We start from the raw sequence: 24,921 nt of genomic DNA, 5'->3' as shown, positions 1-24,921 counted from the left end.
TTGACTAATATTGTATGTATTCATTATAAAGATGTCCTGATCGATCGGGATGCCGAATTTTCAAAGTATCGGAATCGGCAAAAAAATATTAGCCATGCCTTTTTTTAATATATATGTTTTAATTAAATTGTTTTCTAATTGTATTTAACGTTACAGACATAATATGTTACACTTATCCAAAGTCTTTAGTTTAGGCCTAAGGTAGGGTTATTAAATTTATCCCAATAACGGCGGTAATTAATTTTTTAAAAAATGTATCACGTTAAAATATTTAACGCAATTAATGCATGCGCTGCACGACCCACTCACGCTTTGTTACGCTCCATCTGTAATGGCGCCGTTTTGCCTATATCGAGAGCTAAAAGGCAGCGTAAAATGAGTGGAGTGAATTTTGGCAGCCTTTGGAGCCTTATTTTAATTGGCTAAAGCCTTACAATCCCTCTCCCTATGATTAGAAATATCATGGGAAGCAATGTGGGGAAGCAAGGTAGCAATTGATCTTTTTCTTAACACCTTATGTTATTTCCCAACGCAGAGAAGATATATCAGTTGATAGCACTACGCACAGTCATGGTTCCACTTCCCATCATGCATTTGGGCATGGCCTTCAGTATCATTTACTGAAAGCTCAAAAAATGCACTAGATGACAATATTTAGTCACAATATACAAAGTCACAAGTCTTTCTATCCGTGGATCCCTCTCACAGAAAGAATGTTAGTAATGTGAATGCCATCTTGAGGATTTATTGTCATAATAAACAAATACAGTACTTATGTACTGTATGTTGAATGTATATATTCGTCCGAGTTTTATTGATTTTTTTTCTTAATGCATTGCCAAAGTGTATATGATCGGGAAAAATGATCAGGAATGATTGGAATTGAATCGGGAGCGAAAAAAAGCAATCGGATCGAGAAATATCGGGATTGGCAGATACCCAAACTAAAATGATCGGGATCAGATCGGGAGCAAAAAAACATGATCGGAACAACCCTAATTCATTATTTTGACATTGTTGTCTAGTTTATGCCCCCTTTGTACAGTGGTACCCCCCAAAAAGTTGTTGTTTTTTATTGGTTCAATGACCAAGCTCATTTAGTTAATTTATTCCCATTTCAAATAAATAATTTTCTGCAATGAAATGCAATCAGACCATTCATTTATAGCAACAACAACAAAACATTTTAGGTTTTTAAAAAAGGAACAAGCGGCACAGTGGCAGAGTGCTTAGCAGGTCCGCCTCACAGTTCTGAGATTGCTCGTCTCCCTGTGTGGCGTTTGCATGTTCCGCCCGTGCCTGCGTGGGAAAACAATTATACTCTAATGTAAAAAATATAACATTTAAAAGCATTAAAGGTGGTGTATCTGAAGCTTCTTGACTCACAAAACAAAGCAAAAAAAAAAAAAACCCTTTCCTTAGCGACCTGCGATTGCACTGTCAAGTGACACGAGCCAGGGATCTAGGCATGTGCCGGTATGAGATTATGACGGTATGATAACCTTAAGCAAAAATATCACGGTTTCACTGTATTACGGTATTGGAATTACAGCTCTAAAATGTGTTATTTTAAGATGTCTGGGTTAAAAAGAAAAACTTTTTTTCCCCATCGAACAGGATTTTTAAACAACATGTTAGCATACTGGAACATAAGTATAATGAAATATTCTAAATAAAACAAAAATAAATGCAGTCCTTCAGGTGAGCTTAAATCCTCAGGCACAGCTCAACATTATTATCATCAGAACAACAATAATTAAATTATTACGTAACTCTAGCTGGTGGGAAACGTTTATAACAGCGTTTACTAATCTTTGATTTTGTATAAAGCAACGGGAGGTCACGTAAATGCAAAATCATATTGGAGGTATTGCCTCGTCTGGCAGCCAGCCTCCGCAAACATGTCTTACATGTCGGTTGGCCCTCTTCCTTTCAACCATGTCTAGGGATGGGAATTGAAATCCGATTCCAATTCGGAACCGGTTCCGAGTGTTTCGAGGCCTCGACATCACAATGAAAAAGCCTTAACGAGTCCTGAAGACGCATATTGCGTCGTGACTGTCTTGTTGTCCAAACACATCAAACTAGCATGGCGCCAAGAACCACCCGCTCCAAAGTTTGGCTACACTTCACCAGGAAAGAGGGTGAAAATGAAAGGTTACGATGGTTTAGCACGAGCATTGCAGCTGTAAACATAACAATGACAGCACGTAGGTTCAAACGCTCGAAAGTGTGTCTTCACTTCACGAGGAAAAATTACAACAAAACGACTTGCAATCATTGCAAGGTGGAGATAACTGCATCGGGAGGGAATAGACTGCACTGTCCTCACAGAGACAGCTATACAGCTAGCTAAACTCCGAAATGACGATACAGAAGACGTTGATATAATTTGCTGACTTTATTCAACCATCACTTGACGAGTGAAACTAAAAATAGAAATGAAACAAATCAATTTCGTCCCCAATAACAAACAGGTTTGCATCAACGTAAATCAGCGATGATCAGCGGCTAATTCAGTAATAACAAAACAGTTAGCATGCGTTCGCTGGCATTAGCACATTGTTCAAACCACTACATAACTGGATTTAAGTGTCCGATCGCGAGTGGAAACACACAACAACAACACAAAAGATGATACATACAGGCGTTGCCTCTGTAGATATTTTACAAGCATTAACAAAGAACGTAGGGTTGCAGCAGTGCTTCCCTCTCTCACTAACTTGCTCACTCGCTTCTTCTTCACGTGAGCGCGTTCTTCTTCGCGTGAGGAAGCGCAAGGGCGCCCCCACTTGAGCGTGAAAGCAGCATAAAAACTAAAAGGCACGCATTTCAATATACTGGTAAATAATACTTTAACAGGGGTGCCCAAACTACGGCCCGCGGGCCGAATACAGCCCCCCCCCCAACATTTGGTCCGGCCCCCTGAACAATACCAGAGAGCATTTTGATTTTTTTTTTTTTTTTCCTCAATAGTGTTAATTATTTTCTGGCCTTTTTCTGTGAAGAACTCAGAGTTATTTGGTTATTATCTATTTGATTAATAGTGTTATTTTTATTAATTATTATTATATTATTATTTTTATTTTATTTACTTTTGTTCCGTGAAATATCCAGAAAGGGTTATTTGATTGTGGCATTCTGAAAAACAATATTTTTTTACATTTAGGCACTCCTGCAATCGTCACACTTTTTCTGTTACAAACTGACCCCGGCCCCTCATCAGAGAAGGGAAAAGTTATGCGGCCCTCACTGGAAAAAGTTTCGGGACCCCTGCAAGTTTAACGCATATTGCTAACGGCAGACCAATGACCTATATGCCAATATATACCAATATTTTGTATTTCATTAGAAAAATGTTTCAGTAAAATGTTACTTTCTTGTGCATTTGCCACTTATTGCCACAGTTAATATTGAGGCTTTGGGCCTCTTTTGACCTTGTTGTGAGTTTTTAAGGTTGTGACTTCTGATTAAACAAACTCAATGCCAATCAAAACGTTTGTTCTTCTTTTTCCCCAAATTAGAATCGATAAGAGAATCGATAAAGACTCAAATCGTTAATCAATATCGATAATGGAATCGGAATCGTAAAAATCCTATGAATTCCCATCCTTAACCATGTCTGTCTGCAACTTTTTTGTAGCCGAAGTATTCCCATACCAACGACTTTGTTTTCTTCGATGGGGGAAAACTTTAGATGTTTCACCTCCTCCAGCTATCGTGTAGCACAGCTGAGCAACAACCAGATGTGGAGAGGTAAGCCCTGCAGCTGCAAGCGAGGGATTTCTACCTTTGCGATATACAAAGTAGTTATTACGGTAGGAAGGGTATGATGGAATATTCTAGTGGTTTTGAAACCGTGACGTTTTCATACCACGGTATACCTTGAAACCGGTAACTGGCACATGTCTACAGGGAACAAATGGACCCAAAAATGCAGAACTCAGATCAAAACAGTTTTCTTAATTAACTTGTTTTCAGAGTATTCCTAATTTTTTATCAAGTTAACTTTTTTAAATTGAAGTGAATTAACTTGCATGATAAACTATGCGAGCCATATTTCAATACAGTTGCAAATCTACTCCTAATGCCTTCACAAGAGCAAAAGAGCTGTTTGTCTCAGTTGTCTACGTGCTTGGTTGATATAGCAGCGGCACGGGTTCGGTTAGTGCAAAATATTTCACGTTTACTAGAACCAAAGTCCACTTTACATAGAATATTGAGTTAAATATTGTTTACTTGTTTTGTTGAGTTTTCTATCAAAACTTGAATTGGACTTGAACAATATAGTATTGCAATATATCTAATCATTCCCGAGTAACAATCTATCCATGCATGTTCTATAACACTGATCAATGTTAGGATTACCATCTAATCATTCCCGAGTAATTTACAAAATCTATCCATGCACGTTCTATAACACTGATCAATATTAGGATTACCTCACTCCAGTGGCACGGGAAGTGGGGTGCTGAGGGGGCTACAGCTTCCCCTGGTGTTGGGGAGAGAAAAAAACATTTTGGTAGATGGATATATGTACAAAAAAGTGTTGTTGTTTTTTTTGTTAATAACACCTTCTTGCTACCGATTTGCATTATAATACACAAGCATTTCTATTTCCAATACAAAAACTCCAACACACACTGTAGGTGAAAGAGAACGCTGTCTTTGTAGTAGCTTAGTAGTAGCACGTAAACTATCGCGCATGTGTGCATACTGCCATTGCGCACGCCTTGTATGGAGAAAACGCGCAAGACTTTTCTGGACCAAAAACAGCTGTTTTTGGGTGGGAAAAACTAAAAAAGAGCCTCAGCACCTCTTGCTGTGAGTAACTTTCAGCACCCTTGCCTCACTCACTGGACTAGCAGAAGTGTACATTCTTGACCATGGTCACCAGTCATGGAGTACAACTTAGATAAACAACTATCCCAACTTACAAATACAGAAAAAAAACAACAATAACAACAAAACTGCTACTGTTGTCCTAACTCTAGTAACATCAAATTTAGAATTCCACAAAAGTTTTGTGATCCATTTAATCAGGGTTTCTAATGCTTTTCCAACACTGATCCATTTTCATTGGCTGACATTTCTGTCATATTGCCTGATTTGGACTTCCTATTTGCCTGTTACAGATTATGTTCCTTGTTTGTATCAGCAATAACTTATTTGAGCCAATGAGGACAGATGTTCAATATTTGTTAAACCTAAATACCTAAAACTAGGCATCAAATATATCGGTTTCATTCGTGAGACCATTAGAGATTCATAAAAGGAAGCAATAACTTTAGGAAATTAACATCCCTCGCTGGTGCACGTTATGCAAGCATTTGGCAAGAGAAATAGTGTTGAAAAGGCCTCTAAAAGTGCGTGCTAAGATTGGAATCGCCACTGAGCAGGAGGGAACACAAAAGCTCGTTTCCTGTTTGTGTCACATTCAAACTCCTCCCCTCCATTTCCATCCCAGGGGCTTATTTGATTGTGCACCTGCACCTAAATGGCCAGCACAAACAATTTTAAGGGGCTCGCCTCTTAACTGAAGGCTTCAGCTGGGCCATAACACGTGTGCAGAAACAATACAGCTTCTGCCTGAAAACAAGTTTGTTGTCACATATGTCTGCTAGTATGAATAGAGAGTACAGGATGCATATTGAGTCCTTTACATTCCTCCTTTTAAGAAGGGATGTTTGTATGATATCATTGCAAAGCATAGAAGTTGTATTCATGTTATTATGAAGGGGAATGTTAAGAATGTGTTTGTTATAATACAATGAGGCTGGGATGACAGAGATGGATGTAGTAGAAGAAAAAATAAGTAAAATCCTATATCGATTTTCAGCTTGACAATAGTAAAATTTGAAAAAGCAGTCAATTTCAAAGTGTGAAATTAATGGATGATACAGGTTTACTGTGTTAGTCACAAAGAAATGCTTTCACGGATACCAATTCCTACTTTATTTCTAAATTAAAAGTAATTTTGAGGATTGTGAATTGTTCAAATTTATTTTGTGTTTAGGATTGTAGCCATAGTAATGGTAAAAAATTAATTAAAGAAAGAAATACATACAGTGTGTATTTCAGTGTGAAGTGTTTTTATTTTTTTCTAATGGTATGAAAAAGTATCTGAAATTTTGGAATTTCTCACATTTCTGCATAAAATCACCTGATGTTTGTCAAAATCACACAGATGAAAAAAACAGTGTCTGCTTTAACTAAAACCACCTAAACATTTATAGGTTATCTGATTTTAATGAGGATAGTATGCAAACAATGACAGAATGGGGAAAAATAAGTAAGTGAACCATCACATTTAATATTTTGTGTCCCCCCCCCCCCCCTTTGGCAGCAATAACTTCAACCAGACACTTCCTGTAGCTGCAGATCCGTCTGGCATATCGATCAGGACTAATCTTGGCCCATTCGTCTCTACAAAACTGCTGTAGTTAGTCAGATTCCTGGGATGTCTGGCATGAATCGCTGTCTTTAGGTCATGCCACAGCATCTCAATGGGGTTCAAGTCTGGACTTTGACTTGGCCACTCCTGAACGTGTATTGTTCTTGTTCTTCTGAAACCATTCTGAAGTTGATTTACTTCTGTGTTGTGGATCATTGTCTTGTTGCAGCATCCATCCGCTTTTTAGCTTCAACTGTCTGACAGACGGCCTCAGGTTTTCCCGCAAAACATCCTGAATTCAACTTGAACTTTTGAATTCATTCTTCCATTAATGATTGAAAGTATCCAGGCCCTGAGGCAGCAAAACAGCCCCAAATTATGATGCTCCCTCCACCATGCTTCACGGTGGGAATGAAGTGTTGATATTGGGGAGCTTTTTCATTTTTCCTCCAAACATGACGTCATGTGTTACTCCTAAACAATTCAACTTTGGTTTCATCAGTCTACAAAATATTTCGCCAAAACTCCTGTGTAGTTTCCAAGTGCCTTTTAACATTAAACAAGCAACAATGTTTTTTTTAGACAGCAGTGGCTTCCTCCGTGGAGTCCTCCCATAAACACCATTTTTGGCCAGAGTTTTACATATAGTTGATGTGTGCACAGAGACATTGGACTGTGCCAATGACTTCTGTGAGTCTTTATCCGACACTTTAGGGTTCTTTATTAGCTCTCTGATTATTCTACGCTGAACTCTTGGCGTCATCTTTAGTGGAGGGCCACTCCATGGGAGAGAAGCAACAGCGCCAAATTCTCTCTATTTATAGACAACTTCTCTGACTGTCGACTGATGAACATCCAGACTTTTAGAGATAGTTTCGTATCCTTTCTGAGCTTTATACAAATCAACAATCCTTGATCGCAGGTCTTCAGACAGCTCTTTTGACCTGAGCCATGAGGCACATCAGACAATTCTTACCAGGTGTGTGTTTTATAGTGGGCAGGGCAGCTTTAAACCACTCATCAGTGATTGGGCACACACCTGACTTAAAGTCTTTGTTAAAAATTGGTTTCAATTGCTCTTTAAGTCTCCTTAGGCAGAGGGTTCACATACTTATTTCCCCCTCCCCCTTCTGTCATTGTTTGCATGCTATCCTCATTAAAATATGAAAACCTGTAAATGTTTGGGTGGTTTTAGTTAAAGTAGACTGTTTTAACATCTGTGTGATTTTGACAAAGATCACATTTGATGCTGATTTTCTGCAGAAATGTGAGAAATTCCAAAAGGTTCAGATACTTTTTTATGCCACTGTAAAGAAATAGAGCCTATTTATATTGCTTTTCTTTGAGATGCAGATCTAAAAGCACTGTGTTACATCTGCCAAATAATATTTTTGAGGAAATCAAAGAACAATGGATATAAAAAGTTTCCACATCTCTGTTCAAATACCAGGGCTTTGTCATAAGCATAATAACACCAAGATAAATCTTTACAAAACTTTATCTATCATCAATGTGGCCCGTATCCAGTACAACTCAATTGTCTTTAGTTTTTGTTTTTTCGAGAGGGTGAAATGCGTAATTTGGTTGCGCAAGTGTGCACGTGTTATAAATGTGATGTGGCTGTACTGAGCGTGAATCAATCACATTGAATCTCAATTTAAATGGGAGTAACTGCACATCTTTCACCATTTTAAGATTTCTCTGATTAACATCAAACAAATTTCACATGCCCTATGGCTCTATGGGGCGCTCCTTTCTTTTGTTGTTTTATGCTAACGGAAACCAGAATGATTTTTGGTAATACTTACTGCTTACTTTCCAACTGTTCACAATTTTCTCTACCTTAATGGCCAAGTTCCAGCTGAAGAAAAACAGCCCTATAGGGTGATGTTGCTATCACAGTGCTTTACTGTAGGTGTGGTGTTCTTTTGATGATGAGTGGTGTTGAGTCTGTGCCAAAAATACCTTTCAAAATTATGGCTAAAACGTGGACTGTAACAACATCTCCCAAACACATGTGGGAAATATGCTATGGTCTGTTGAAACCAAGGTTAAACTCACCGTGATTGACTGGTGTGCCCCCACCCCTTAGACAATGTCAACTTCGACTCTATTCCCCTCGCAACTCTGAACAGGATAAATGATAAGAATGAAATTCACTTCTAGCACAAAGCTTATTCACTGTTGCACTTTATAAAAATATCCATACTTAGTAAAATTCATCTTAGCATTCTTCTTTAACAAGTATTATTTTTATGTGAAAACATGAATTTGGGTACTACGTTCCTTGGCCCTTCCCCCAAACCTTAACCACCACAGTTATATCCAAACCACAAAATTTAACCCAAACTGAACTCAGACTGGGTTGTTACCCTCAATCCTCAGACCGAACTGACATTTTAAATATGACGTTTGAAAGAAAGTAACAAAATTAAGAAATTATGCTCTCTGTCCTTGAAAACACCGACATCCACAGTCCTACACGTACACATTTTCTGAATCTGCACTGCTGTGTGTACATACACTTTCCTCCTAATTCATCTTGGTGAAGTACCACATCTGCCGACATTGTAGGAGTGGTTTACAGTAAAAACCACTAGAGCCCCAATGAAACTACAGAACTAAATCAAAACACTTGCAGGCTGCACTCACTCCCAGATGGACTGTGGCTTGTGTTTTTACTAAGCATGTGGGCAGCTCACATCCTACCTCTGACCTCTGCTGCCTTTGACACTTTTTTGGGAAACAGCTTTGTGGGGAATTTAGACGTATCTTGCGTGGGAGGACCCATGAGTGTCTATGCTGTGAAAAACACCAGTTTCAAAAACAAGTTTTACTTATAGGCGAACCCGGAAAAAAAAAAAACAGGTCCGATGCAGTAAGGCAAACACACATGCAGGAAGGTCTAAACTGAGATGTGAACTCAAAACCTCTCAAATTTTGGGGAATTAATGTTCAGCACTTGGATCCGGTGTTGTTAATCTTACTTTAAAAAAAGTAATTAGGTACAGTTACAAATAACTTCTCCCAAAAAGTAATTGAGTTAGTGACTCAGTTACCTCAACATAAGAGTAATTAGTTACTCAGCAAAGAATCTGACGTTACTTTTCCTGTTACACGTTATTACATGATCCATTCTATAACGTCTTTCCATTTAAATATGTTTATTTGGATTTTTTCATGAAAAAAAAAAAAAAAAAACATAGGTCACCTTTTTTACTTTTTTTTTTTCCAATTTCACCTATAGACCCCACTCACCAACGTCACAGAATGACGTGTCGCTGTATCTGGCCACCGTATTGTCCGTCATTGTTTATCCGTATTCTCAATGGTTTCAATTTGTCGTGCAATTTATAGTGCAATTCATGGAAGCCCCGGTGCTTTCAGACCCTGTAAACTCATTGGATGCGCTACATAAAAGGCGTTATGTGGAAAAGCTTCAGTCTATCCATTCGCCAGATCCATATTTGATGCCTAAATCGATATTTTTCGACCCGCTGTCTTCGCAGTCTCTGCCTGACATCTGCTACCCTGATATCTACAACTATCTTGTCCACAGAAACTCAGCCTATTCTCACGAAACTTTGAAAAACTTTAAGAGCAGCACTCTAAGCAACATTACACCGAGTGACCCTTTACTTTCAATTTTCTAAAATGGCGACAATCAATTAAAAAAAAAAGTTGACTGCCACGGCCGACGCTTCAAAGATAGTGGAAATTGGACTATTTCTTCACTAAAATACGCAACAACTGTGTCTGCCTCATTTGCAAAGAGACCGTCGCTGTTTTCAAAGAGTTCGATGTGACGCCATATTACCAAACAAGACATGCTGACATGTACAACAACATTACAAGGAAGATACTCAGCGAGAAATTATAGCAACTTGAAGCTAGTTTAATTTCACAGCAGCAGTATTTCGCAAGAGCTCGAGTGTCGAAAGAGAACGCCACAAAGGCGAGATTGTTGAAATTATGAATTAAAGAAAAATAATAATAAAGCAAATGTGACACACAGAAGGGCTTGCTAAAATTTGTTTAAATATACTGTTCTACATAAATCAGCCAAGGTAGCCCCCCACATTTTTTACCACACCAAATCTGGCCCCCTTTGCAAAAAGTTTGGACACCCCTGTTTAACTGATGATCTGTAGACGAGGCCAGCTTTTCACTTGGTACCAGCTAAATATTATTCAAAAAATAATGATGGCGGAAGAAACAAACATCTTGAATTTGAAACTGTATGTTGTCGGCGATTAGCCTCACAATGATCGTAATTGTGGTTGTCAGCCCAAAACCCTCTAAATATATATTAAATGCATCTTACCAGGTATAAAATGACTACTACATAGTCTGTGGTGATCGTTTGGTGCCCAGTTTTCTCGTCGAATTGCAGCAGTCCATCTCGCTCTCCTCTCCGGGTCTCTCGGTTTACGGTAGAACTTCAAGTCTCTCCGTCTATCTTCTCTGTTACTGCAACCAACCGCCACACACGCCTTCACCAATTTGATTATTAATGTTAACGAGCAGAAAAACACGCCATGATAGGAGGAATTTACGTAGCGGTAATGCGTAAACACGACGAGCTGACGGACCTTATGGCGCGAAGGCGTGGTTGTGATGTCATGTGAGCGGGGTCTATATAAGAGTGTAATGGTATACAAACTTTAACTTTAAAATACTGTGAGGAAAAAAGCCTTTTTGTTTTTCCTGTTGTACTGAACCCGCACCAAACCGTGACCCCCGTACCAAGGTACGTACTGAACCATGACTTGTGTGTACCATCACACCCCTAATATATATTTTTCATTATGCAATTGAGGCTCTGAATCTCTTCCCTCTCCTATATTTGCTCTAGTTGTTTTGATTAAAAAAAAAAAAAAAATCACACAGGGTGTATGGATACGAGGGGTGTGACAAAATATCGGAATGGTGATATATCGCGATACTTTGTATCCCAAAAGGTTATTGTTATGCTCCTGTCGAAAATCGAGATATCATTTTAAAAAGGTGTCCAAAAAAAAAAAAAAAAAAAGGAACTATCAAGTTGCTACCAAAATCTTCCACCACATTAGTGTCTCAGTTAACTGTAAGGCTACCATTGATGGTGCTCGACGCCCAATCCATTTAGACTGCGAACGTTCGTTCATTCGAAACCAGAGCATTCACAGTCATTCGGTCCAATTTTCAAGGCATTTACAGGTCACTTGCTGTTCAGTTTAGGGGCATTACAGGTCATTTGCTGTTGATATTCAGTCACTGCCTAATCATTTGGGTGATTCCCAGGTCACTTCCTGTTCTGTAACTCAAAATAAATAGGAAGTGACCCATAAAATACCCCAAACAACAGGAAGTGACTGAAAATCAACAGGTAAATGACCTTAAATGGCCCAAAATTACCTCATTGCCTGGCATTGGCTGCCACTGACGGCCATAGACGTTTAATCCGTTTGAAGTGGGAGGGATGGCAGCAAATGCCACCCTCCCACATCAAATGGATTGGACATCTAATAGTGATAAACTCATTCCAATTCACAGCAGAAGCTTGTTTTTCTGTTTATTAGTTGTTTGTAAAATATCCTAGAATGATTTCCTGACCAATGTATCGATAATCGTTGTATCGCAGTATTGTCAGATCATCGTTATCGTGAGCTTTGTATCGCAAATCGTATTGTATCGTGAGGTACCAAGAGGTTCCCACTCCTAATGGATACGCCATTCAAGAAAAGTTTAGGGCAAGTAACTGTTTTTGGTTTAAAAAAAAAAAAAAAAAAAAAAAAAAATGATTATAGTGTTGCGTTGACAAGGATAATGGCCACTTGGTGATGATAATGCATACTGAACAGGAAAACAGTCCATTATTTTCAATTAATTGTACCCACCTGAACACCATGAACTGTATGTAAGAACAAAAAAAAAAGTTGCCCAAGAGTTTAGAGGGATCCACAGATAGAAAGACTTGTAGTTCTTAAAAGTGAAACGTTCTTATGAATATAAAATAATTTGATATTGAAACCCCTGTTGATGTTTTCGTTTTTATACAGTTTGAAAAATATACTGTGAAAAATTTGTGGTGACGTCACATGGTTACGCTGCCGGGATTCCAGAGTATGACTCTAGCGACGTAAACATTTCATCTGTTCAACCCTTTTAATTTGAAACCTGAGGGGAACATTAATGAGCATGAAAGCACTGTCGATATTACACAAAACGAGCAGCAAAAGCAAAATGAACAGGAAAGACGGGACGAGACGAAAGTACTACTGTGCGCTTTCAGCTTGTTTTGTTTTGATGCATACAGACAGAACATAAGAAAATACTTAAACATGTTAAGGTGTAGTTTAAATATGCTATGTGACTTTAAAGCAACCAAAAGAAAACCCAATGCTTAAAATTATGAGAGGGAAACACATGCAAAAAATATTTTGAGGCAATGAAAATGTAATTAAAGACTCAGTAAAAACACAAATAGTAAGTACTCACCGCTTTTAACCTATGAGCGCATGTGTTTGACGTCTCGCCGCGTAGAAGGAATTGCAGTAACCCGGTAGTATTTGTCGAGTACAGTGACAATCTACGTCATCACCCCATGCGTCCATTGCGCTCTTAAAACATGGCGCCCCACGTAGGTCAAAACATGTACTAAATATTATAGATTTTTAAGTCCAAGGGAAATATTTTATGTGTGTCTAATAACATATTTCAGTGAAAGAGAACAATTATGGTTTATCGGCGCCTACAAGTCTTTAAGTACTAGGTTCCCTTTAAGATGACACTCACCACGCTAAATGCTAATACTAGCAAGAACGCGAATGCTATGCTAAATTCAGAGCCACCTAGCATCGCGTTTGCAACAGCGTGACAACCCTCTTCCCTCCTCCCCTCTCCCACTTTGCTCTCTCTGTGTCGCTCGGACATCTTTCCTAATTCAAACAAATTGTAGAAACGCACGCGCCTACACATCTTCAGTAACGGTAATGGCGTTACAAAGATGGGAAAAGTTTGCTCACTACTGCTCACTACTGACAAAATTAACGCTTTTAGTTACGTCGTTACTACGTACGTAGTTACTGCTTGGATCTATAGCGACTGCTCCTTTACATAATTTGTCATGACAGACCAATCAATAGTGTATTTATCAACCTTCAACAGAATATCCAGCAGGTAGTTCAAAAATGTGCTGGGAACATGATTATGAGGGAGGAAAAAGCAATTCGGTGTTGACAAACAAACCCACAAAGTAAGTCTTGTCTAGCTTGTACTTTAGGCAAACAACAAACATAATAAGCTCCATGTTCAACTCATCTTGAGGCATGTCCTCTCTATGTAGGCAAATTCTACAGGTTATCCATGTATTACGAGTGCCCAGTTACTACAGTGGTGCAAATAAGTATTTAGTCAACCACCAATTGTGCAAGTTCTCCTAACTTGAAAAGATTAGAGATGCCTGTAATTGTCAACATGGGTAAACCTCAACCATGAGAGACAGAATGTAGGGGGGAAAAAACAGAAAATCACATTGTTTGATTTTTAAAGAATTTATTTCCAAATTAGAGTGGGAAATGAGTATTTGGTCACCTACAAACAAGCAAGATTTCTGGCTGTCAAAGTGGTCTAACTTCTTCTAACGAGGTCTAACGAGGCTCCACTCGTTACCTGTATTAATGGCACCTGTTTTAACTCATTATCGGTATAAAAGACACCTGTCCACGACCTCAGTCAATCACACTCCAAACTCCACTATGGCCAAGACCAAAGAGATGTCGAAGGACACCAGAGACAAAATTGTAGACCTGCACCAGGATGGGAAGACTGAATCTGCAATAGGTAAAACGCTTGGTGTAAAGAAATCAACTGTGGGAGCAATTATTAGAAAATGGAAGACATACAAGACCACTGATAATCTCGCTCGTTTTGGGGCTCCATGCAAGATCTCACCCCGTGGTGTCAAAATGATAGCAAGAACGGTAAGCAAAAATCCGAGGGGACCTAGTGAATGACCTACAGATAGCTGGGACCACAGTAACAAAGGCTACTATCAGTAACACAATGCGCCGCCAGTAACTCAAATCCTGCACTGCCAGACGTGTCCCCCTGCTGAAGCCAGTACACGTCCAGGCGCGTCTGCGGTTCGCTAGCGAGCATTTGGATGATCCAGAAGAGGACTGGGAGAATGTGTTATGGTCAGATGAAACCAAAATAGAACTTTTTGGTAGAAACACAGGTTCTCGTGTTTGGAGGAGAAAGAATACTGAATTGCATCCGAAGAACACCATACCCACTGTGAAGCATGGGGGTGGAAACATCATGCTTTGGGGCTGTTTTTCTGCAAAGGGACCAGGACGACTGATCTATGTAAAGGAAAGAATGAATGGGGCCATGTATCGAGAGATTTTGAGTGAAAATGTCTTTCCATCAGCAAGGGCGTTGACGATGAGACGTGGCTGGGTCTTTCAGCTTGTCAATGATCCCAAACACACAGCCAGGGCAACAAAGGAGTGGCTTCATAAGAAGTATTTCAAGGTCCTGGAGTGGCCTAGCCAATCTCCAGATCTCAACCCCGTAGAAAATCTGTGGAGGGAGTTGAAAGTCCGTGTTGCCCAACGACAGCCCCAAAAGATCACTCCTCTAGATGACATCTGCATGGAGGAAAGGGCCAAAATACCAGCAACAGTGTGTGAAAAGCTTGTGAAGAGTTACAGAACACGTTTGGCCTCCGTTATTGCCAACGAAGGTTACATAACAAAATATTGAGATGAACTTTTGGTATTGACCAAATACTTATTTTCCACCATGATTTGCAAATAAATTCTTTAAAAATCAAACAATGTGATTTTCTGTATTTTTTTTCCACATTCTGTCTCTCATAGTTGAGGTTTACCCATGTTGACAATGACAGGCCTCTCTAATATTTTCAAGTGGGAGTGGTCAACTTGCACAATTAGTGGTTGACTAAATACTTATTTTCCGCACTGTATTTACCAGACCTAATGGCCTTCACACAAAACTCATAATTTTCAGTCCAGGATATAAAACGTGTTTTTTTAGTAGTAAGAACAAGAGGAAATCAAACATTTTCTTTCCACAGAGGATGTTAAAGTAGAGTGTGTTTTGAATGTTTGCCAATGTAGGTCATGCATGTGAAAGTTTGTGTATGTGTGCCAACCCCCCTCCATCCTTAGAGGATATCTGCGTGTGTGACATGGAAGTTAAGGGCACATGCAGGAAACGGGCCCTCTGTCCCCCATGCCATCCATCACAAGCAAACATGAGCCTAGACCCGCACAACGAGGTGGAGGAGTATAAACTGGAGGAGGAAGAAGAGAGTGATCCGTCATTATCCAGAGAATAGGAACAAGCAATTTGATGTGTGGTTTAAGTCAAATGTAAAGCTTTTGAAGAAGTCCGTCCTCCAAATCCTCTGTATGGAGACAACATAAATTGTTCGACAAGATGAAATTGAAGTAATATAGGCTTGTGGTAGAGGATGAATGGCATAACTCAATATTAACTCTGTGGCTGTTGTTTGATTCCCATTTGAAGATGACATCCAAAGTAAAATGAAACAAATGTTTCGAAACTGTTTTCAACTGAAGTGTCGCCGCATTAGTCGCTTGTGTAATTTGCCTTTACACTTCCCAGACATCTATTCTTTATTTGTTTTCATCGTAACCTTGACAACCCAGACACCGACACTTCACCTAAGAATACAGTACTGCGATGAGTTTTTGTTGAGATAGTAATTTATAGGCCTGCATACTATGCACTATTTATAGTAACATATGATTCATTGGCACCAGGCCATAATACCCCAAACGCAGCACAACCAGTTGCTCCTCCAATACTGAAGTTTGTCAACAGCTTCTGATTGCTCCCAAATTGGCAATCATTCCACTTCATATCACAATAACTCTTCTGTGGCTAGGTGTTAACCACATAGATTTGCTATATCAGTATTGATGAAGTTAACATTTATGATTGTGACTCTGCCAAAGGTTTTTCCAGTTGTTTTATTTAAGAAATAGAGAAAACTAAGTGAGAACTATCATTGCTGCAGTGATTTATGTCCATGGATCTTTTTTTCCCACACATGAATGCTAGTCTGCAGCGGGTGAAAGTGAGCCACTTTGCAGTCTCAAAGTTGCTATAGAAACTCACCTTGTAGGTCATGGGGTCACACAGAGAGATGGGTCACATTCAATAAAGAACCAAACAGGCGGACAAATCAGTGAATGGTGCCTACTGTGCATGTGTTTGAGGTTATTTCTGTGGAAAAGAGGAGTGATGAGTGTGCACCTATGATTCATGTTTCTGTAAAATCTATCTTTAAACTGTTCTTTCTACAGACTAAAACAGCATAAATATTAAAAGCTAGTGACACATCCAGGAAAGTTGTTTTCAATTGATAAACCTGATACTTTCCATGCAAGTGTATGCAATAAAAATCCATTAGTCCAAGAAAGACTGCGGCAGCTGCTGCCTACATAATTGGCGGATTCACATTTTGATGACCTTTCTTCTATTTTTGAGCTGCAAAGTGAAAAACACAGATGATTAGCCATGTATTGTCTCAATGCAGAAAGGGTCGGGGGGCTTCCAGTAGCTGAGACAGAGCTTTTACTGGAAGCCAGTGAGTCACCCGTCTTCCTCTACCCTTTCCTCCACACCACCTAAACAACCCCCACCCAACCCTGCTGATCAGGACTATCCGCTCACTTGTCACCCGATGCATGTTGCTCATGAAAATAAACATGAAAGTACAGCTATAGTGAACACATTCTTTACAAGAAAAGAATTCCACGCTAAACCCACACTCTTCTCTGCCCCCCTTTTCCTGAATTGTGGGGGTCCCCTCCCACCCTTCACCCCCTCGCCACATCGTAATGATCTCACCCAGCTGTCATTGAGATCCCACCCGCACTTACGACGGCCCACTGGTGGCAGGCAGCTGACAGCATTTGTTTTGTCAATGATTACCAGAAATGCGGTCCTAAAAAAAATTCAACCAAAGGGGTCTGATTCGTATTCTCATTTTGTAATTGAAATTACATAAACTGTTTCGTAAAGGGTTTTTGTTAAAGTTAAAGCAACACTAGGTAAATTTTCAACCTTATAAAATATTTTCAAAACATTTGTGATAATATGTTGACTGACATCTAGATGAATTACACCTCTTTTATATTTTGAGGGGGTCTGTATTGCTTTCACCAGCACTAATTAACTTTGAGGAGGGTGGCAGGAACCCTGCTACACAAAAAAACTACAAATGTGCTAACTGCTTTACGGCATACGTCACTTCCCTCTTTCCCCATTCATTATAAAGACAGAAGTCTATTTAAACACTTTCACGCGAATTCTGTAAAGATGGCAGAGCAACAAAAGAGACAAAAAGTTTCGTCCATAGAGGAAAAAATGCAGGCTACCAGGATATACAGAATAAACATTGGCCCGGCTTTCACTTGCTGGCGTGACCCCCCCCCCCCAACTGAACTCGTCAACGCTGAGGAGTTCGGGTGGGGTGGGGGGGTTAGCCACACTAAGCCACAATGTTGCTAACTGCCATATGCTATTGTTTAGCCACAACTGGATTCATTACTTTATTAATATTCATCCTTCACACAGCTGCTGGAAACAGAAATGCTGTTTGATCCATCTGCAGGCGACCGGGTGATTGATTTTTGATTGATTGATGATTTTCCGACACTACGGGTGTGCTCTGGTCCTCATTGGAAACGCAGTCTTCCATAAGGCAAAACACTACCTCTTTTGTCCACCGGCGTCGCTAAAATCAACCAAAACTGAAAAGTTACCAAGTGTTGCTTTATGGAACTAATACCGTGAATTTCATAAAACACAAATAACTTTATGAACTGACATGATATAATTTAGGCTATTAAAAATTCTATCATAATAAGTCAATCAAAGTAATAGTAGCGCAATGGCGTACCTCAAGCAACACTTCACTTCCGCTCATTAATATTCATGAAGTTAGCTACTGTTGCTAAGGGGGGGGGGGGGGACAAATGGGAGCTTGTCCCCAATAGGAAATAAATGGAAATTGTGTACGAAGGAGATGTTTACAGAGCTAAACCTACCAATTCTATCTGAAAATGATGTCCCTGGTGCCAAATTCACTGGCAAAGATGTGGAAGAACATAAAAATGTTCGGTTAAAGAGTTGGCTTGAGTGTCGAGGGCTGAAAAAGATGAAAAAAAAACGAGCCGACCTAAGCACAACGTTAGCTTTTTTATTTACACCTTTTTCTTATACAACTGACAATGACCTTCTCATGTTTCAACAAGTTATCCTTTACCACCAGCCCTGTCTTTCTTATATATTATACTATACTCTGGTTGTCCTAAGTCCCCGACCGTTCTTGGGGGTAATTTACATTGCTATATTTGTGTAGCGATCACAAATGCTACTCGGTGACAGCCAATGAACACTTTTAAGTTTTTTCATTAATAACAAATCTTCTAATTCTATCATTATTTACACTTCCCCCTTACTAAGGTTGTTTTTTTATAACAGAAAAAGGCAATAATAGTGGCAGTCAGATACATTTTTAATTATTTTCAGGTCATTCATCGTCAGACAGAAGCAGCACGGCACAACGTCACGCTAAAAAATAGGTTTAAAAATATAAAAATGGCTTACCTCTTTGTCCTCTGTAAGACCATGCCAACCCAACAAAATGTTTACTTCATATGAAATGTGAATATATTCCCCGAGCTGGCGTTAAAAGTCCGCGCAAGTTGATTCATTATTCACATTTTTTTCCTCCGAGTTTTTGGGTTCAGGAAAACATCCTTCATATGTCGTAATGTCTCGATTCTACAAGTTCCAAAAAAAGCAATGTGTGATCGGCATGTTCGTTTTTGAAAGATTACCGGAGAAAAGTAGCAAAAATAACATTGTTTATGTGCGAGGGCGGGTTTATCATGTCCCACTTCTGCTTTACTTCCGCTTTACGATGCAACGTCATGGTCTAAAAATAGCATGCGTGCGGTACGCCATTGCCCCAGTCATGTTCAACTTACTGGCCCAATTATGAAGCATACAAATGTGCTTGCTCTTTTTATTATTATTTTTTTTTAGCAGGGGTCTCCAAACCGGTCCTCGAGGGCCACTGTGAGTCATGGTTTTTGTTGATACCGATCAAGCACAGACCTTTTAACCAATGTGGTTTCTACTAAAACAAGCAGCACCTTACTGCAATCAACTGATTACACTTATAATACACCAGATTGTTGAAAAGATGTTGTTTTGTCGGAGTGAAATCCTGCACCCACTGCGGCCCTATGTGGAATAGTTTGGAGACCACTGCGGCCCTATGTGGAATAGTTTGGAGACCATTGCTTTAGAGCAGGGTTCACTACATCCGGACCTCGGTGACACTTTTCCTGTCCTATTTTCCATGTCTCTCTCCGCTAAAGTGGCACCGAGGGCCGGATTTAGTGAACCCTGCTTTAGAGCATCTGTTATCCAAGGCATGAATATCACCAAAGGTTGAATTGAGTCAACTCTTTCTAATTGTTGAATTACATTTTTTTCTGCTTCCCCAAAACCTAACAATATTTCCATTTCCCTCCCCAGAGACAAAAACACTGGCGTCACAATCAACAAGTCAAGGCCCGCAAGATGAAAACTCAACCGGAAGAGAGGCGTACTTTTGATGCAATGAGTTCACAATCCATGCACAGTGAGAGCAAGTAAAAAAGAAGCCAGTGGAGTGAGTGGCGTAGGAGTTGGTATTATTGTAATGAGAACCCCCCTGCAGCCCGATGGAGACGGAGATCATCTATTCTTGCCTGAACAAACCATGTGTCACAATGGAAGAGGCGTCAGCGATCAAAAACATGAATGCCTCCCACAACTTCAGGGCTCGGCCATACTACGTAGAACTCTGTTTATGTAAGTTGTTTCTATAATGAAACCGACACTTAGTTTAATATATAAAATGTATGTAAAATCACAATGTTGGATGGAGATGTGGTATAGATTTGTTTCACACTATTCACTGTCGTTGAAACGGAACAACGGTCCTTGAAAAAGGTCGATACTGTTTTCAAAGAATATTCACTGTGTTTTTATTTTTTTGACTGGTATTTTCTATTTACCTGCTTTACTAGTTTTGGATACTTCCTGTAGCTTCTGATGATGGCTACAGGTAGCAAGTAAAGCAGGTAAATAAAATACTCAAATCTATATGAAAGAAATCAAAATATGGGGAATAACACTCCTCCTCGGTATGTTTTAGCTGCTGGGGGGAGGGAAGAACTTTGTCTGCAGCAATTACTGACCATATTCCTGGGAATTTCTTGGGATGAGTTCCTTCCCCAAGTGGAAGAGTTTAAGTATCTCTAGGTCTTGTGCACGAGTGAGGGAAGAATGAAGCGGATCGGTACGGCATCTGCAGTCATGCGGACTCTGCATCTGTCCGTTGTGGTTAAGAAGGAGCTGAGCCGAAAGGCGAAGCTCTCTATTTACTGGTTGATTTTCTTCGTTCCTACCCTCTCGTAACCAAAAGAACAAGATCTCGTTTACAAGCGACTGAAATGGGTTTCCTCCGCAGGGTGTCCGGGTTGAGATAGGAAAACTCGGTCATTCGGGAGGGGCTCGGAGTAGAGCCGCTGCTCCTCTACATTGAGAGGTGTTAGATGAGGTGGCTCGGCTATCTGATTAGGATGTCTCCCAAACACCTCCCTGGTGAGGTGTTCCGTGTACGTCCTACAGGGAGGGACCTGGGGCCGACCCAGGACACGCTGGGGAAACTATGTCTCCTGGCTGGTCTGGGAACACCTTGGGAACCCCCTGGAAGAGCTGGGTGAAGTGGCTGGGGGGAGGGAAGTCTGGGGTTTCTCGTCTGAAACTGCTGCACCCGCAATCTGACCTTGGATAAGCGGGAGAAAATGGATGGATGGATGGATGGATGGATGGATGGATGGATGGATGGATGGATGGATGGATGGATGGATGGATGGATGGATGGATGGATGGATGGATGGATGGATGGATGGATGGATGGATGGATGGATGGATGGATGGATGGATGGATGGATGGATGGATGGATGGATGGATGGATGGATGGATTTATTTCTGTTGTTGAAATATATTAAAACCAATGTTCTGTTGGCTTTCCAATATGGGGTATTATTGGATTGACTGTGCTTTGGCTATCAGTTCTCACGACTGTAAAATCCTATCAAAGCCCCACTGGATATTTGTAAAAACCTAATAACAGTAGTTTCTACATTCACATCCACTTTTCATATTAAAATTTAAAAAAAAGTCCTGCGAATGATACTTTCCATCATTACTATTGTGTGTAAGGTTTTTTTGTTTTATTTTTCAACTTAATGCCTGAATTTTTATATATAACAGTGCGATAGACAACATTTACAGTAAATGTAAACTGGGGCAATGCGGTTAGGCAGAGAGGGTAGAGTAATGTTTGTGAGTTCTGAATCTTGAGCTGTCTCTCATTATCTTCATGCTAGGCTTCCCGTGTGGATGTTGCATATTCTTAAGCTTTATGACTAGAAAGGCTTCCTTGGAAGTTGGATGGCCTCTTGTCATCTTGCCAGCAAGTGTGTGCATTCCGGTTTGGCAGCCTGGCTGTCATCATCACGCTAGTAAGTGTACGCTTAACAGTGGGCTGATTCTCACAGGAGAGTAAGTGTGTACTGGCTAGCATTTGGCTGTCTTTTCTTACTTGTTACCCCAATAGGCTGTCACAAAAGTCAGTACCATCACTTATGAGTGCCCCAACTTAAGTCTTTTTAAGACCTAAGATTTGCTTTTGAGCCAATTTGTGCAACAAGCGGCATTTAATTATCTTCCCACTCAAGTAAAGTTAAAGAAGTACTACCTGCTCTACGCTTTCTGCGCCAAAATCAAAGCATTCATCACAAAACAAAACTCAACATTAGAATCAAATACACGGTTTACCAAAGGGCTGAACGGTCATATGATAAAGATAAAGTAAAAAATAAGGTACTGTGAGGTACAATAAGGTACTGGAGAAAAAATGGCGGACGAGGCTCTGGCGTCGTATTGTCGAAATCACGTAAATCGGGTTCGTTGTAACCCGGGGATTACCTGTACTCCATGCCTCCATTTTTGCAGTAAAAGCCAAAATGAGGCAAAATTTCAGATTTATAAAAGGACTAACCCAAGCAACCACTAGAGGGCGACATACACAAATCTCTACTCGGGTTAGTCTAATGTTGTTCTTACTTCAACAGACTGTGAGGCATTGCCGCTGTGTGCTACCAACTACTGGATGGAGAGGAAGTGCAGCCATTGAATTGTTTATTTCCACCTAAGACATGCGTGTAAGGATCAATACAGACTGATTTTGAATTGATACGAGAATTACATGACGTGATATCGTGATATATCGCAGAATCGATTTTTTAAAAAACACCCCTACTGTAATACAGTGATCTCTCGTTACTTTGCGCTTCAAACTCCGCGCCCTCAGTCCATCTCGGATTTTTTTTTTCATTTAAAAAAAAAATATATATATAGATGAGCTGTCCCAAGCCGATCGTGCAGTCTCTCTCTCTCGCACTGTCTCTCTCTCTCTCTCTCTCTCGCTCTCTCTGGGCTCTGGTCCCCATTATCTGCGAAAAAGCAAGTTAGCCCCCCCCCAATTTTTATTTTGTGTTCAATGTTTTTATTCAGATTTAGCATTGGGGGAAAAAAAAATATATATATACAGTGCCTTGCAAAAGTATTCGGCCCCCTTGAACCTTGCAACCTTTCGCCACATTCCAGGCTTCCAGGGAGAGAGAGAGATGTATTTTCAAAGAATAATTACAAAAAACTTTTATTAAATGCTTCAATGAGTGAGTCCACTCAAATCCGCTCAAGCTGCTCACTCACACACAATAAGTTGCCACAGCAACTGTTTAACAAGTTAAACGATGATTGACTTGACTCGGGGTGGCGTGGCTCAGTGGTAGAGTAGTTGTCCCCTAACCCAGAGGTTGTGGGTTCGATTCTTCGCCCTGATGAACTCGTCTAAGTATCCTTGAGCAAGATACTGAACCCCATGTTGCTCCTGGGTGCTGTGTCACCATTAGGTGGATGGTGAGATATTGTAAAGCGCCTTGAGAGGTGGAAAAGCGCTATATAAGTATAACACCATTAATGCGGCGCTTTAAAGTTTTATTTCTCTGGCAAGTTCAGATCTTAAACGCCTGTCAATCATCATCAACTCCAGTGCATTCACTACCTTACCAACAGAGAGCAAGGAGAGGGAGGGAGGGAGCGAGTAAGACTACCAGTGTTGTTAATAACGGCGTTACAATATAACGGCGTTACTAACGGCGTTATTTTTTTCAGTAGTGGGTAATCTAATTAATTACTTTTCTCATCTTGGCAACGCCGTTACCGTTACTGAGGACGGAAAGGCATGCGTTACTATGCCTTACTATATTGGTCGAAAAGTCTGAGGGAGACGGACTCACCGAGACGACAGAGCAGAGCAGGAGTGTGGAGGAGGCAAGAAAGTTGTGACGCCGAGCAAACGCGATGCTAGGTAGCTCCAATAATACATGTTGTAGCCGATAGCCTGCAAACTACGCCCGCATGTTATGGTAGATATGGTAGACATGGTAGATATCACATGTACTGTATATAGATATAACTAGATGCAAAATGACAGACATGGCACTAAATGCGTTAGTAGACAGCCGCCATCTTGAAGCAGTAGACTTTTTAGGACGGCTCTGTTGTAGAGAACCTTCCTAGCGAACCTAAGTAACTTTTTATATAAAATACTTCTAAATCGGCAAAATCTTGACTTGAATCTATCTTTAAATGATGAAACAGTTTTAAAACTTTCATATGTCGAAAGTAGAGAGAAGGGAACTAATGCAATAATGGGAGCAATTCTAACAACTTTCAACAGTTGATTCAGGGTAAAGAGTAAATTAGGGTAAAGAATTGGGCTCGGGCCAATTGTACCAAAAACCTTCACAAAAAACTTCACATAGTGTAGTCAATGTTTTTTTTTTTTTTTTTTAATTGAGGGGGGGAAAAAAACTAATTATCACCAATTACTTTGCCAAGTAACTAATTACTCTTACATTCAGGTAATTGAGTTACTAACGCAATTACTTTTTGGGAGAAGTAATTTGAAGACTACACGATAGGCTCGGGACATCTCTTTTTTTAATTGGAAAAATATCCGCGATTGACACAGGGCGCGAAGCTTGAGGCGCGAAGTAGCGAGGGATCACTGTACCCCCAAATTGTGACGTTCACGTATGTGTACGCCAGGTCTTGGTTGTGGTTGTTGTATTTTTACTTTTTATTGAATTACCTAAAACTGTCTAGTCACTTGCACTTGCTCTTTAAAGAGTTAAACTACAAAACGTAGCACCTTCCATTTTCCAGCCTTCAAAAACATTGCTGCCTCTCGCTTTCGATGAAAAAAAATAAAATAAAAATAACTGGACCGACGGCCAACAAACCAATCAACATTTGGCTAGAATTCGATTTTCTCCACCTGCCGCTC

The 24,921-nt window shown here is 40.0% G+C and overlaps 1 long non-coding RNA gene across 1 annotated transcript in view; it reads left to right on the top strand.

Annotated features, from left to right (window-relative positions):
- Positions 1 to 21,300, top strand: part of LOC130905399 (uncharacterized) — a 43,627-nt gene extending 22,327 nt beyond the window's left edge. Inside the window, exon 3 of the long non-coding RNA XR_009061091.1 lies at positions 19,988 to 21,300. This is a non-coding gene — a long non-coding RNA (uncharacterized LOC130905399). The remainder of the gene's footprint in view (positions 1 to 19,987) is intronic.
- Positions 21,301 to 24,921: the final 3,621 nt, after the last annotated feature.

This window comes from Corythoichthys intestinalis, chromosome 17, assembly GCF_030265065.1.
Source record: "Corythoichthys intestinalis isolate RoL2023-P3 chromosome 17, ASM3026506v1, whole genome shotgun sequence".
Classification (NCBI taxonomy): domain Eukaryota; kingdom Metazoa; phylum Chordata; class Actinopteri; order Syngnathiformes; family Syngnathidae; genus Corythoichthys; species Corythoichthys intestinalis.
Note: the sequence above shows the minus strand (reverse complement) of the source record. Positions and strands in the feature narration are given on the sequence as shown.